We start from the raw sequence: 13,962 nt of genomic DNA, 5'->3' as shown, positions 1-13,962 counted from the left end.
TTCTCACCAGCACCAAATGAAAGGGCTGTGGAGAGCTGGAGATTGCAGAGCGTTCTCTCAGCATCTGTGGATTCGAAGGAAGTCTTTAAATAGAGGGGTTTTCTCTCCTTTAAAAGTTCCCCTGTTGTAGGAAGCTCTCTTTATAGCATGAAATCCCCTAGCTTTTCTGAAATGGCCTCCTCTCTGGGTAAGGGGAGTCCCCAAAGGGCATCCCAGAAGATGTGCCAAACCCATGGAGTACTGAAGTGCCACCTGTGGCCACCACCCTCATTTTTAATATGGAAGTGCCACTCCCAACTTGCAGCGTTCCGAGTTGAGGTGAAAGCTCTGGTTCCTTGAGACTGTAATAATTAGTGGGATTTCTGTAGCACCTTGAGGCCCCAAACTAGATCAGGGCTCCATTATGCAAGGTGCTATACAAACATAAGACACTCTCCCTGTCCAAAGAGTTCACAATCAGAATAGACAAGACAAAGGGAGGATTGTTATTCCCATTTTACAGCGGGGAACTGGGGCACAGAGAGATTAAGTGACTTGCCCAAGGAGACACGTGGAATGTGGCAGAGGCAGGAATTGAAACCCACATCTCCTGAATACTAGTCCAGTGCTGTAACCTAAAGACCCTCCTTCCTCTCATGAGTACGTGGTGTAAAGATTTATGCAGCAAAAAAAGTACATGTGGCTATTTGAATGGCTGTAGGATGCCAAGGACTTGTGCAAAGTGCAATGGATACATGAATAAAACAGATCCCAAAATCAAAAGCTTACTGACAAGAAAAGAAATGACTTCCTACTCCAAAATTAACGCCCAATCCTGCTCACACTGAAATCAATGACATAACTCCCACTGATTCAGAGGGAACACTAACAGGACTACACTTCCACAGAGCAGGGATTTAAAAGATGGGAGAATGTACCAATCTAAGCCATGGCCAAATTCTTAGCTGATGTAAAATGATGTAGTCAGTGGGACATTGCTGATTTACCCCAGCTGCAGTTCTTGCCCCATATCTTCCTCTCCCCATTTGAGTAAGCATTCGAACTTGGAGTGGAGAGATTCCCAGTGAGGCACAGGGAATTTGATTAATTCTTGGATGTAATCACCATAATCTAACCCAAAAGCACTGTACAGGCATCATTACAGTGAAAAGCTTCCACTCATTTACTTTAAAGAATGACAAAGGAAATGAAAATTATAGCCCCTGCCTGATTCCTGCTCTTCAAATACCCAACGTACGCACTAAGAAGCATGAAATCTGCAATCTGTGGCCAGGGCTGAATTTATACTTTCTTGATGACTGTCATGCATATCTACAATCCACTTATCAGGGTCCAACCAGCCTCATGTCTGCCCCAAGTCAGCCTCTGTCTGGGAAAAGGATGAAACTGATTTGCTTGGAGATTTCACATGGGATGGCTTTTCTTATCTTTTGCAAAGAAAAGGGTCAAAAGCGTCATGTCTTTTTTTATGGGAGGCTGGTGCTAGCGGAAACTGACCGTAAACCACTGATTGCCGTTGCCAGAAGGGACCTGTCAAACACCCCCCAAGAATACAGAGATTATTTTTTCAGCTACAAACGTAGCAAATTGAACACAGACAGGGGGACGATTTGGTGGTCACAGACACATGCTAAAGAATTTTGACAGAAGGGCAGTGGAGCGAAGTCTGGAGCTAGATATAGTATATGTTAATCTGATTCAACAAAACCTGTCCAGTATCAGATGAAATGTGGACTGTGATTGCTAGGCCTACATCTCACGCTCAGACCCTGGAGAAAATAATTGAGGCTATTACAGCATCTCCAGGGAAGTATATTCCCAGCCCCTATTATCAATTTATGGTGGAGCTCTCAGTACTAAATGGGTTGTTATTTAAAGTCACTAGGATGGTGTTACAGAAAAATGTTTAAAAGGATCAATTAAGGTAATTTAGGGCTTGAAGAATCTAAGAGAAGGTCCAAAGACGTTTTATACTGGCCTCAAATGAACAGCAAATTTGAAGAAGCTGTCAAGGTTTGTTGTATATGCCAAAAATACAAGCCAACTCAAGCATATAATAAAACTAATTTGTCAGACAAACATCCCTGGACTGATACTGATGATATCAGTAATGACTAATTGGTTTTGAATGTCACCAGCATGACCTCTCCTAGCTTTAACTACCTGCTTGATGGGACTTTAATACAGTTTCCCCCCTTTTTGTTAGAGTTTTGTTAGAATAGCCGAGAGAGTGTGTGTGTGTATGTGTATATGCCAAAAATATGCCATATTAGTGGCACAGGAAAAATTGCCCCCCTGGAGCAAAGTAGGCATAGATTTGTTTACATTGGCTGGAAAGAAAAATATGTACTTGTCCTAGACTGTTATTCTCTCTTCCCTGAGATAGCCTCACTGGACGATACCACAGCTAAACAGGTGATTATAAGTGTCAAATCTGTTTCTGTGAGACATGGTATACCTGACATGGTAATGTCTGACAATGGCCCGCAGTTTAGTGGGCATGATTTTAAAGTGAAGTATGGGTTTCAATATGTAATCTCTAGTCCCCATTATTCCCAACAAGTTGGTGGAAAAAGGTGTCATAATAACAAAGCACCTACTGGAAAAGGCTGCGGAGTCAGCTTCTGACCCATATTTAGCCCTGTTAAATGATTGAACGGACCCAGTGAAGGGTGGGTTGTCACCTACTGATGTGTTCAACAGAAAACTGAAAACAAAAATGCCTGCACTGTTAGAAACTGATGCCAGAGCACTGGGGGCTTGAAGACATACACATGGATATGGCTAAACAAAAACAATATGATTTTATGTCCTGGGAGCTGCCACCACTTAATGAAAATGACACTTGTGTGTATCTATGGCAGGAAATGGTTACAAACACAAGTGGTATCACAAGAGGCAGCCCAGGATCATATGAGGTTGGCACCACCCCACATTACACAAAAAAAGGGTTACAAGCAGGGGCGGCTCTAGAAATCAGGCTGCCCCAAGCAGCGCGGTGCGCTGCGCCGCCCTTCCCCGGTCCTGCGGCGGGTCCCCTCTTCCCGCGGCTCCGGTTAAGCTCCCGCAGGCATGACTGCGGCAGGTCAACCGGAGCGCGGGACGAGCGGACCTGCCGCAGGCATGACTGCGGCGGGTGCCGTGGTCCCGCGACTCCGGTGGACCTGCCGCCCTCATGCCAGCGGGAGGTCCCGCCGAGCCGCGGGACGAGCGCCCCCTCCGCAGTCATGCCTGCGGCAGGTGCAGGCATGACTGCGGCAGGTCCACCGGCCCAGCCTCCCGCCCTCCCCGGCGGCAGGGGACGCCCCCTACATTTTGCCACCCTAGGCACCAGCTTGTTTTGCTGGTGCCTAGAGCCGCCCCTGGTTACAAGAACAAAAGAAAGGCCATATTGGGTCAGGCCAAAGGTCCATCTAGGCCAGTATCCTGTCTTCCGACAGTGGCCAATGCCAGGTGCCCCCAAGGGAATGAACAGAACAAGTAATCATCAAGTGATCCATCCCCTGTCGCCCATTCCCAGCTTCTGGCATACAAAGGCTAGGGACACCATCCCTGTCCATCTCGGCTAATAGCCATTGATGGACCTATCCTCCATGAATGTATCTAGTTCTTTTTTGAACCCTGTTATAGTCTTGGCCTTCAGAATAGGTTAGAGGTTTGTTATTGAAGTGCATGGGTGAGATTCTGTGGCCTGCATTGTGCAGGAGGTCAGACTACATGATCATAATGGTCCCTTCTGACCTTAAAGTCTATGAGGCTATGAGTACATACTGCAGTACAATAGACGCCACCTTCTCCAAATCCCAGAAGGGAGGGAGATAAGTGGCACTGAGAAAGTCTCAGACAGATGACCACCACAGCAGGTTGAGATGGCTAACCCCAGGAAACGGCACAACCAGAATTCATGGACTTACTGCTGCCGGACAGCAATGGGGCTGACATCTCAGGGGAGCCCATCAGGTCTATGCAATGGCACAGTGCACCTCAGAGACTACTGAACATTGCTACTTAGTTTAGTTAGTAGGCAGGCTATAACTATTTGACATTCTGTATTATGCTGATGTTGATTGTTATGTTTGTCTGGGGAAAGAAGATATGGGGAACTGTACCTTTAAGAGGTTCTGGCAAGAGCCCATTGGAACCCATTGTGATTAATAGATTTATAGCTTCCAAGGCCAGAAGGGACCATTGAGATCATCTAGTGTGACCTCTTGCATAGCACAGGCCAGAGAACTTCCCCAAAATGATTCCTAGGGCATGTCTTTTAGACAAACATTCAATCTAGATTTAAAAATGGGCAAATAAGGAGACTCCACCATGATCCTTGATAAGTTGTTCCAATGGTTACTTTCATTGTTAAAAATGTATGCCTGATTTCCAGTCAGAATTTAGCCAGAATTCTATCTTCAGCTTCCACTCCCTGGATTGTGTTATACTTTTCTCTGCTAGACTGAAGAGCCCATTATTAAATTTTTATTCCCTATGTAGATACTTATAGACTGTAATCAAGTCACCACTTAACCTTCTCTTTGTTAAGCTAAATAGATTGAGCTCCCTGAGTGTATCACTATAAAGGCAGGTTTTCTAATCCTTTAATCATTTTCGTGGCTCTTCTCTGCACCCTCTCCAATTTATCAACATCCTTCTTGAATTATGGACACCGTAAGTGGACAAAAGTGGGATCTCAGCCAACCTGGCTGAAAATGCTGGGAAAAGTACTTGGAGTAAGCTCTCCCATAGGAGACAGGGAATGTCTTGTGAGTTAAGTTTAGGCTGTAGAAAGCATGTTATGATTTTATTGTATATGTAACTGTTTGTTTCCAGTGTTCGTATTTACTATCATTTGAATCTCTCTGTTCTTTGGTAATAAACATTCTCATTTTCACTACAAATATTGCTGAGTGCTGTGTGTTAAGCGGAGTGGTCATCACAAGTTAAAACCTGTACGCTGGTGTGTGCTATTCCTTTGGGAGGAGCGAATCTGAGAGCTCTGTGAATGCTCAGTGGATCCAGGGCTGGGCACTCCAGTGGGATGTTTGGAGGACTCGGGGGTAGGTGGGTGCCCATTGCTACTCTGTGCAGAGAGTGCGGAGACCTGGAAGCCATTGCTTGTGTTGCCAGAAGCTGGGGGTTTCAGGGACCTGACCCACAGCAGGCTCAGAAAAGACCTCCTCACGCTAAGGGCAGGTGGTAGCAAGGTGCCTCTCCACCTGCGGGAGCATCACAAAAGCCTTGATGCTGCTCCCACTGAGTTTCTCTTGAGGCAGGAGGGAACAGGAGTGGGCTCTGTAAGGGAAACTAAGGAACAAGTGTGGCAGCAGGCTGGCTTTGCAGCCTCAAAAGCTGGCATGCTGCCAGTCCTGACTCTAGCAGTAGAAGCTTTTTTGTATGATGCAATGACCAAATTATATAGTGTGTTGGGCAAGGTGTGCTGCTGGCGGAGAGGAAATTCCATGCTGGGTAATTCCCTTGCAAACCTTGAAATTGAGCCAGTTGGTCTCACACTGGAACAATGCCTGCTGGGAGTGCCGAGTCCAGAGAGGAGAATGTGCATTTCTCTGTTCCAAAAGGAAGGATGGCTCTGTGCTGAGTGCACTGGATTGGGACTTGGGGATTTATACCATCACCCATCACCATGGCTTCTGGGCGCCTTCCATGTTAAATCAATAACAATAGCCAAGTCTCTAGTGGAATCCCCATGGAGTCTCCAGCTCTTCTCCCCTTTCACAGTAAAACTCTGCTTGGAGGAGGCTTTTTGTTTTAAAATTTTTCCATTAATGCACTTTGAAGGCTGATTTGTTTCAGGCCTGTTGGTTTTGGGTCGGTTGTGGTTTAGGAGTTAAACAGCCCCTTAGCCCAAACCCGGCGAGCCTGCGTCAGCTGACCCGGGCCTGCCAGCTGCAGGTGTCTAATTGCAATGTAGACATACTCTCAGTCTCTCCAAGCCAACAGCAGTCTGGAAGGAAATAGTGATGAGGACTGTGCTTTCCCTACTCTGGTGGCAGTGCTGTGATATTGACTAGGTGGCGTGGTGGTCCATTTCACCAAGCAGCCCAGAGGCTGAAGTGCAGGGGCAGAAGCTGAGCTCACATAGAATCATAGAATATCAGGGTTGAAAGGGACCTCAGGAGATCATCTAGTCCAACCCCCTGCTCAAAGCAGGGCCAACACCAACTAAATCATCCCAGCCAGGGCTTTGTCAAGCCGGGCCTTAAATACCTCTAAGGAAGGAGATTCCACCACCTCCCTAGGTAACCCATTCCAGTGCTTCACCACCTCCTAGTGAAATAGTTTTTCGTAATATCCAACCTAGACCTCCCCCACTGCAACTTGAGAGCATTGCTCCTTGTTCTGTCATCTGCCACCACTGAGAACAGCCTAGCTCCATCCTCTTTGGAACCCCCCCTTCATGTAGTTGAAGGCTGCTATCAAATCCCCCCTCACTCTTCTCTTCTGCAGACTAAACAAGCCCAGTTCCCTCAGCCTCTCCTCCTAAGTCATGTGCTCCAGCCCTCTGATTATTTTCATTGCCCTCCGCTGGACTATCTCCAATTTGTCCACATCCTTTCTGTAGTGGAAGGCCCAAAACTGAATGCAATACTCCAGTTGTGGCCTCACAGGTTCCAAATAGAGGGGAATAATCACTTCCCTCCATCTGCTGGCAATGCTTCATGCTGCCACCAGAAAAAAATAAGCTGCAGCATTAATTCTCTAGTTGGTTTGCTGCTCATGAAATAGGCAGAGCATCCACAGTGCTGCCAGTTCCTGTGATTTTGTTACAAGTCTCATGATATTTGGTATTTTGCTCAAAACCCCAGCTCCAATAGTTGTGTGAGAATCTCAGCTTTCATTTAAAAACAAAGTTTCTAGCCTGAAAACATGACCAAAGTGAACCCTAACGACTCAGAACCAGACAGAAAAGAAAAAGAACCCAACACTTGTTATTTTGTAAAAATCACATGATTGTTAAACTGATCTCATGAATTTTCTAGGTCAGACTCTTTAATTTTGAATGCTTAGGTCTGGCAGTACTGCACCTATCACTGCTTTCTGACCTTTTATTTGAAGTCAGAGGATGGTACCGGAGTAATTATCAAACTAATACACCCTCTATTTGGGGACTGCATCCTAATCTTGCCGGAAGATGGACTCAATAATCTAATAGGTCTTTTTCACCTCTAACTATGATGATCTCTCTGTCATGAAAGAAGCATAGCTGTATATAATAGGCCAGGGGTTGGCAACCTCTGGCACGTGAGAATCTAAGCACCCTGGCGGGCCGGGCCAGTTTCTTTATCTGCCGCGTCGGCAGGTTCGGCCGATCGCAGCTCCCACTGGCTGCGGTTCACCATCCCAGGCCAATGGGGGCGGCGGGAAGCACTGCGGGCAGAGGGATGTGCTGACTGCAGCTTCCTGCAGCCCCCATTGGCCTGGAGCGGCGAACCGCGTGCCAGAGGTTGCTGACCCCTGTAATAGGACAAGTGGCATGACAGCCAGTTTAAATGGGATTGCACTGGGTCTTGCATTTGCCCTGAATGCAGTGAGAGCAGTGGCCATCCCCACTTCTTCTGGCAGAGTTCCATATCCTTGGTCCAGCTCCCGTGACGACGCTGTCTCCAACAGCTGCGCTCCTCCCCCGACTGCTCGACAGTGGAGAGACACTGTCTCTTGGGCAGCCAGGACCAATCCCAGCTGCCAAACTCTCCCACGACTCCCAGAGATGAGCAGATACAACCTGCGCCTCCTCCGTCACACAGCCTCTAGGAGATGTCCCCCAGCCTGACCCTCTTTCCCACTCCACATGTCAACGTCTTCCTCCTCCCTCAGCTTGTGATTTGTATTTAGTAGCACCCAGGAGCCCTAGATATGGATCACAACCGCACTGTGCCAGGTGCTGTACAAACACAGGACAAAAGGCGGCTGCTGCCCCAAAGAGCTTACACTCTAAGGTAAGTTAGAGTTCAAGGTTTTCTTGTTTCAAAAAACTGCTTTTCAATTATCTGTTTAAAAAAAAACCAAAAAAACAGCCACCAGGCTGGTTTATTTATAGAGGATGTGACAGCATCTGTTAGACAATTTGTGTTAGTGTGAAGCTGTGGATCAGGGTGCAAAGCAGTTCTCTCCTTTAGTAATATCCACAAAGGTTCGTTGCCAATAATACTGCCTGAGTGACAGCACCTGCTGAAGGTGTTACAGACTCCAGCAATGCTTTGCAAAGCACTTGAGAACAGGGGCACCGGAACAATTTCTATAGTGGGGGTGCTGCGAGCCATTGAACCAAACAGCAAATCCTCTATCTGATGGAAACCACTTCAAGCCAGGGGGTGCAGCAGCACCCCCAGCACCCCTAGTTCCAGCACCTATGCTTAAGAAATATGGCTTTAAACACCACCCCACAAAGCCAAAACCAAGCAACCTACATATTAGAAGAAATAGAGGGTCAATGGACTATAGACACAGCACTACTCTGGCAATGTTAAGGGGGAGTTAACTGGTGTAAAAAGGCCGTAGTGCAAACAGCAATCAGCCCCAATGGCCGCATAAGACCGAAGCATGCAAATCTGAACTGGGCTTACAGTCACAGTGCATGAATCCATGCTGACACCGACGGCACAAATCCGGGGTTCAGAATGGACTCTGCTCAGAACTCAAACCTGCAAAGTGTCTCTCCAAAGAGTCTGAGGTTCAAGTTGGTGTTAAGATCGGTTCACCCAGTAACTGGAAAGAACCTTACTGTGCTACCTCAGTCCTATGTTCTGAAAAAGTGAAAGCTAATTGGGAGGGGATGGTCACATGGCTAAACCCCTCGCACAGTTCTGAAGAGGTGTCCTATTGGGTACTGAGGAACCACAACACCTGCTCTCACTTGGACTCCCTTGGCACCGAGTGTCCAAAGAGCGCTCAGTACAGCAGACAAAGCAGCTTTGAAGCCTGAGTGTTTCTCCCTGACATCTCTCAGACTGATCTTCTGCATGACTTTCTCTCCAGCCATGTTAATGAAATACAGCTGCGGGCCAGAACATTAGTTGTAACAATGTACATAAGAATGGCTGTACTGGGTCAGACCAAGGGTCAATCTAGCCCAGTATCCTGTCTTCAACGGTGGCCAGTGCCAGGTGCCCCAGAGGGAATGAGCAGAACAGGTAATCATCAAGTGATCCATCCCTTGTCGCCTATTCCCAGCTTCTGGCAAGCAGAGGCTAGGGACACCTTAAATCAGGGGTGGCCAACCTGAGCCTGAGAAGGAGTCAGAATTTACCAATGTACATTGCCAAAGAGCCACAGTAACACGTCAGCAGCTCCCCATAAGCTGTCCCCACCCCCGCTCCCAGTGCCTCCCACCCACCGGCAGCCCCACCGGTCAGCGCCTCCCCCTCCTTTCCTGCATTAGCTGTTTTGTGGCATGCAGGAGGCTCTGGGGGGAGGGGGAGGAGCAAGGACATGGCAGGCTGAGGGGATGGGGTAGGAAAAGGTGGAGCGGGGGCTGGGCCTGTGGCAGAGCCAGGGCAAGGTTGAGCAGTGAGCACCCCCTGGCACACTGGAAAATTACCGCCTGTAGCTCCAGCCCTGGAGTCGGTGCCTATACAAGGAGCCGTATATTAACTTCTGAAGAGCCGCATGTGGCTCCGGAGCTACAGATTGGCCACCCCTGCCTTAAATGTATCACCTTAAAGTTCTCCAGCTCCTCCAGCCAGCTGGAACACAGGACAGTGAATCGTGCAGCCCTGGTGTTCCTGTGTTGTGGCTGCCCTGATGCTGCTAGTTTGTGGCTTTGATTTTATCAAGGTTAAATGAACTTTCAGAGACCTAATCAATGTGATTAGCTGCAAGTGGAAAATGGAGCCGCATGATGCACAGCCACATAGTGATGATTCTCAGTGCCGCTGTCTTTCATTTTTCCAGAAAGCACTGAGCAAATCCAGACTCTTCAAAGTGTCTCATGCTGGGCATCTAAAAATACTTTTTTTCCTTACTTAATTGCCTCTCAGAGTTGGTAAAACAACTCCCACCTTTTCATGCTCTCTGTATGTGTATATATATCTCCTCAATATATGTTCCATTCCATGCATCCGATGAAGTGAGCCGTAGCCCATGAAAGCTTATGCTCAAATAAATTTGTTAGTCTCTAAGGTGCCACAAGTTCTCCTGTTCTTTTTGCAGATACAGACTAACACGGCTGCTACTCTGAAACCTAAAAATACTAGTTGCTTTTGAAAATGTTGGCCTGTTCCTCTATGAGCGAGCAGCTTTCTTGACTGGCTGATGTAATTTTTTGTCATCTATCAGTTTGTCTCACACCGATCCCCTTCAATGGAACATCTAAGTATTAGCAATACTTGCCCAGCTGGCAATCCTTAGACTTATCAGTTGTGAGTTATGACTGTTTGTGAGATCACACCAATTGGACACGCTGCAGTTTGAGTTCAGAATGATGGCTCAGCCCCTTTTCAAGTCCTGGGTTATAAATCTTTGCTGTGACCTTTCTGTGTTGCCAACTCTCATGATTTTTTAATGAGTCCCATGATAATTATTGTTTTCCTTAAAGCTCCAGCTCCTGGAGTCAAGTGGCTAGGTGATGATTTCAGCCTTCATTCTTAAGGAAAAAGTAAGTTTCTAGATATCATGGCTGTGTAGAAAGCTTCAAAATGTGAACCCAGTGCACTTTAAAGGCTCAACAAGCAGAAGGCAAATAAAAAGGTCACCATATCTGTTATCTTTACATAAGCTCATGATTTTAATGCCAATCTCATGATTTTTGGAGAGCCTGACTCATTTGGGGTTGGCAATACTGCAGACCCCAGACTGTGCCTCTCAAATATCCATTATTTCAATGAATCTCACTCATTTTAGTCCCAAAGTTAACAGACAAATGCCATGCAACCGTCAGTTTTATTGCTGAAAAAATATTTGCTGCAGAAATCATCATACAACTGGGGGTATGTAGTGTTATCTGCACTAAAGGAAGGGATCCCCCACAGTATTTTAAGCTTCCTACATGGATAACATTTGTGTTCCTTCTTTTGGGTCTTTGTTCCACATTGCACCCTGTGTTTGGACCTTGGCAGGTTGAGAGGTAACACCCATGGCACTGGGCCATTGTAAATCCAGGGTAACTCCATTGGAGTAAAATTACTCTGGCTTTACACTTTTGTAACTGAGATCTGGATGTCGCGCTCCGTGTTTTAACTTGTGCTCAGTCGCTGCCGGCCATCATCGTTCCTCACGCTCTCCCTCCATTCCCTTATAATATGATATGCTGCCAAAATGTCTACAAACTCAACAGCCCTACCCATACCAGTCAGGTCACTGCGGTAGTTGGGGCCATTGGTGCCATGCTGGTCTTTGTTGTAGCAGTGCAGCTGTGTGGGGAAGCGTCTTGCTAACCAGGAGCCACAATAATACCTTGTGGATTCTATCCCAGCATTTGGCATCACCCTGCACTGCTCGAATGGGAATCATCAGCTTTCTGCTTGGCTTGAGGGGTATGCGTCTACCTAATCAGAGCATTCGGGTTGTACTTTGTCATGATTTATAGGGAAGGTTTCACTGGTCTTTCAACAGAAACCAAAAGGGAGGATGAATGGTCTGATGGTTCGCATGCTAGTCTGGGACTTGAGAGAGCTGCATTCAGTTCCTTGCTCTGCCCCAGTCTTCTTGTGGGACCTTAGGCAAGTCACTTAGTCTCCCTGGGTGTGCCACAGTTCCCCATCTGTACAATGGAAAGAACTCCCCTGCCTGAGTGTCTGATATGGCACTCATGTGGGCCATAGAAGTACCTTATCCTAGACAGATATGGGCTGGTCCTTGTACTCCTGCCATCTGTTTGCCAAATCCAACCTGTGTGTCTCTTGTTACTTAGATGATCAGCTGTTTGAGGTAGGGACTCTGTTTTCATTCTCTGTGTGTTTATCTCCTAGCACAATGGGGCTCCAATCCCTGACTGGGGCCTTGGCACTACCGCAGTGCAAATACTCCATAACAAGGTCATGACCCCCAGCCTAGCTTTGTGCCCACCAAATGCCAGGCTAGCATATTGAGGTCATATAGTACTAGGGACTGCCTGGCTAAATCCTTTCCATGTAAAAGTAAAATACCCTTTAATCAGCTTAAGAGAAGTGGGGAGAGAAGAACTTTATTTTACAAAAAGCCCAGCAGGAACCTGCCGGTGACTGTGCTCTTGGCCGGGAGCAGATTGCACTCATTTTCAGAAAAGCTCCAGCGGCCACATAAGAAAGGACCCTAATTGGAATAAGGGGATTGGAGGACTTAGCTTTTCAAATGTGCCTTTATTGCAGGGGGTGGTTTCAGGAATGGCATTAATCTTTAACACTTGATTTCTGGGTTCTGCTGCAGTAGTGTGTGGGGGGGGAGAGGGATGGTAGAGTGAACAGAGAAAACTGCAGGAATCTAGAAGGATAATTTCCAATAGCCCTTGCCCCTGCTCTGTGGCACCAAGGGTCTGCAGGGAGGAGACGTAAAGGGCAGACCAGACTCCAGAGGAAAAGGGATCTCACTAAACTGGGTGACTGAGCAACAACATGGCAGCTGAAATTCAATTTTAAGTTCAAAGTAATGCTAATTGGAAAACAACCCCAACCATATGTACAAAATGATGGGGTCTGAATTAGCCGTTACCACTCAAGAAAGCGATCTTGGAATCATCATGGACAGTTTCTCTGAAAATATCTGCTCAGTGTGCAGCGGCAGTCAAAAAAGCGAACAAAATGTTAGGTACTATTAAGAAAGGGATAGATAAGAAGTCAGAAAGTAGCATAATGCCTCCATATAAATCCATGGTACACCCACCACCTTGAATACTGCATGCCATTCTGGTCAGGTCACCCCATCTCCAAACAAGATATATTAGATTTGAAAAAGAGAAGAGCAATAAAAATGATTACGGGTATGGAACAGCTTCCAAACAAGAAGAGATTAAAAAGACTGGAACTGTTCAGCTTAAAAAAGAGACGAGCAAGGGGGGAGATGACAGAGGTCTATAAAAGCATGAATGGTGTGAAGAAAGTGAATAGGGAAGTGTTATTTTCCCCTTCACATAACACAAAAACCAGGTGTCCCACAATGAAATTAATAGGCAGCAGGTTTAAAACTAACATAAGGAAGAATTTATTCACACAACACACAGTCAACCTGTGGAATTCATTGCCAGGGGATGTTGTGAAGGCCAAAAGTAAAACTGGGTTCAAAAAAGAACTAGTTAAGTTCCTGGCGGATAGGTCCATTAATAGCCACTAGCCAAGATGGTCCAGGATGCAACCCCATGCTCTGGGTGTCCCTAAACCTGTAACCGCCAGAAGCTGGGACTGGATGACAGGGGATGGATCACTTGATAATTGCCCTGTTCCGTTCATTCCCTCTGAAGCATCTAGCACTGACCACTGCCAGAAGACAGGATGCTGGGCTAGATGGACCACTGGTCTGAGCCAGTATGGCTACTCTTTTGTTCTTAAGGACCGAGTTAGGGATGGATACACTGGGAAATAGTGTCTTGGAGGATTTCCGTCCCTCTGTGGGGATTATTGCAATGTGCCATGTCCCAGCTGTGAGCTCTGCTGGAAACTTCCTCCTCCAAAGCATTTGGATTCCAGCAGGTTAGGGGGAATTTCCCTCCCTTTCTCCCCATCACCAGTAGCATCAAATGCACGTTCAGGTCTTTCAGTCGTCTTAGCGCTGAAGAGGCTGCACTGCCTCCTACCCTGTGCAGTTTAAAATTGCAGGCATCGTGCTGGAGGCTAGGGCCCTCCTGCTGGTACCTCCCTAATGTGTCTGTTTAGAACTGTGAGGAGGAGAGGGGAGCCTGGTTTCTTGCACCAAGTTCCGCCCTATAATGTTTTTGCAGACTTTGGGACTTCTTTTGGTGCAGAGATGCCTGATCCCGCTAGCTAGAGCCAGGCATGCTGTGGGTAGGAGCCGTGTGCAAAGTTCCCACACACGACTCTGGAT

Source organism: Mauremys mutica, chromosome 4, assembly GCF_020497125.1.
Source record: "Mauremys mutica isolate MM-2020 ecotype Southern chromosome 4, ASM2049712v1, whole genome shotgun sequence".
In the NCBI taxonomy this organism is placed as follows: Eukaryota; Metazoa; Chordata; order Testudines; family Geoemydidae; genus Mauremys; species Mauremys mutica.
Note: the sequence above shows the minus strand (reverse complement) of the source record.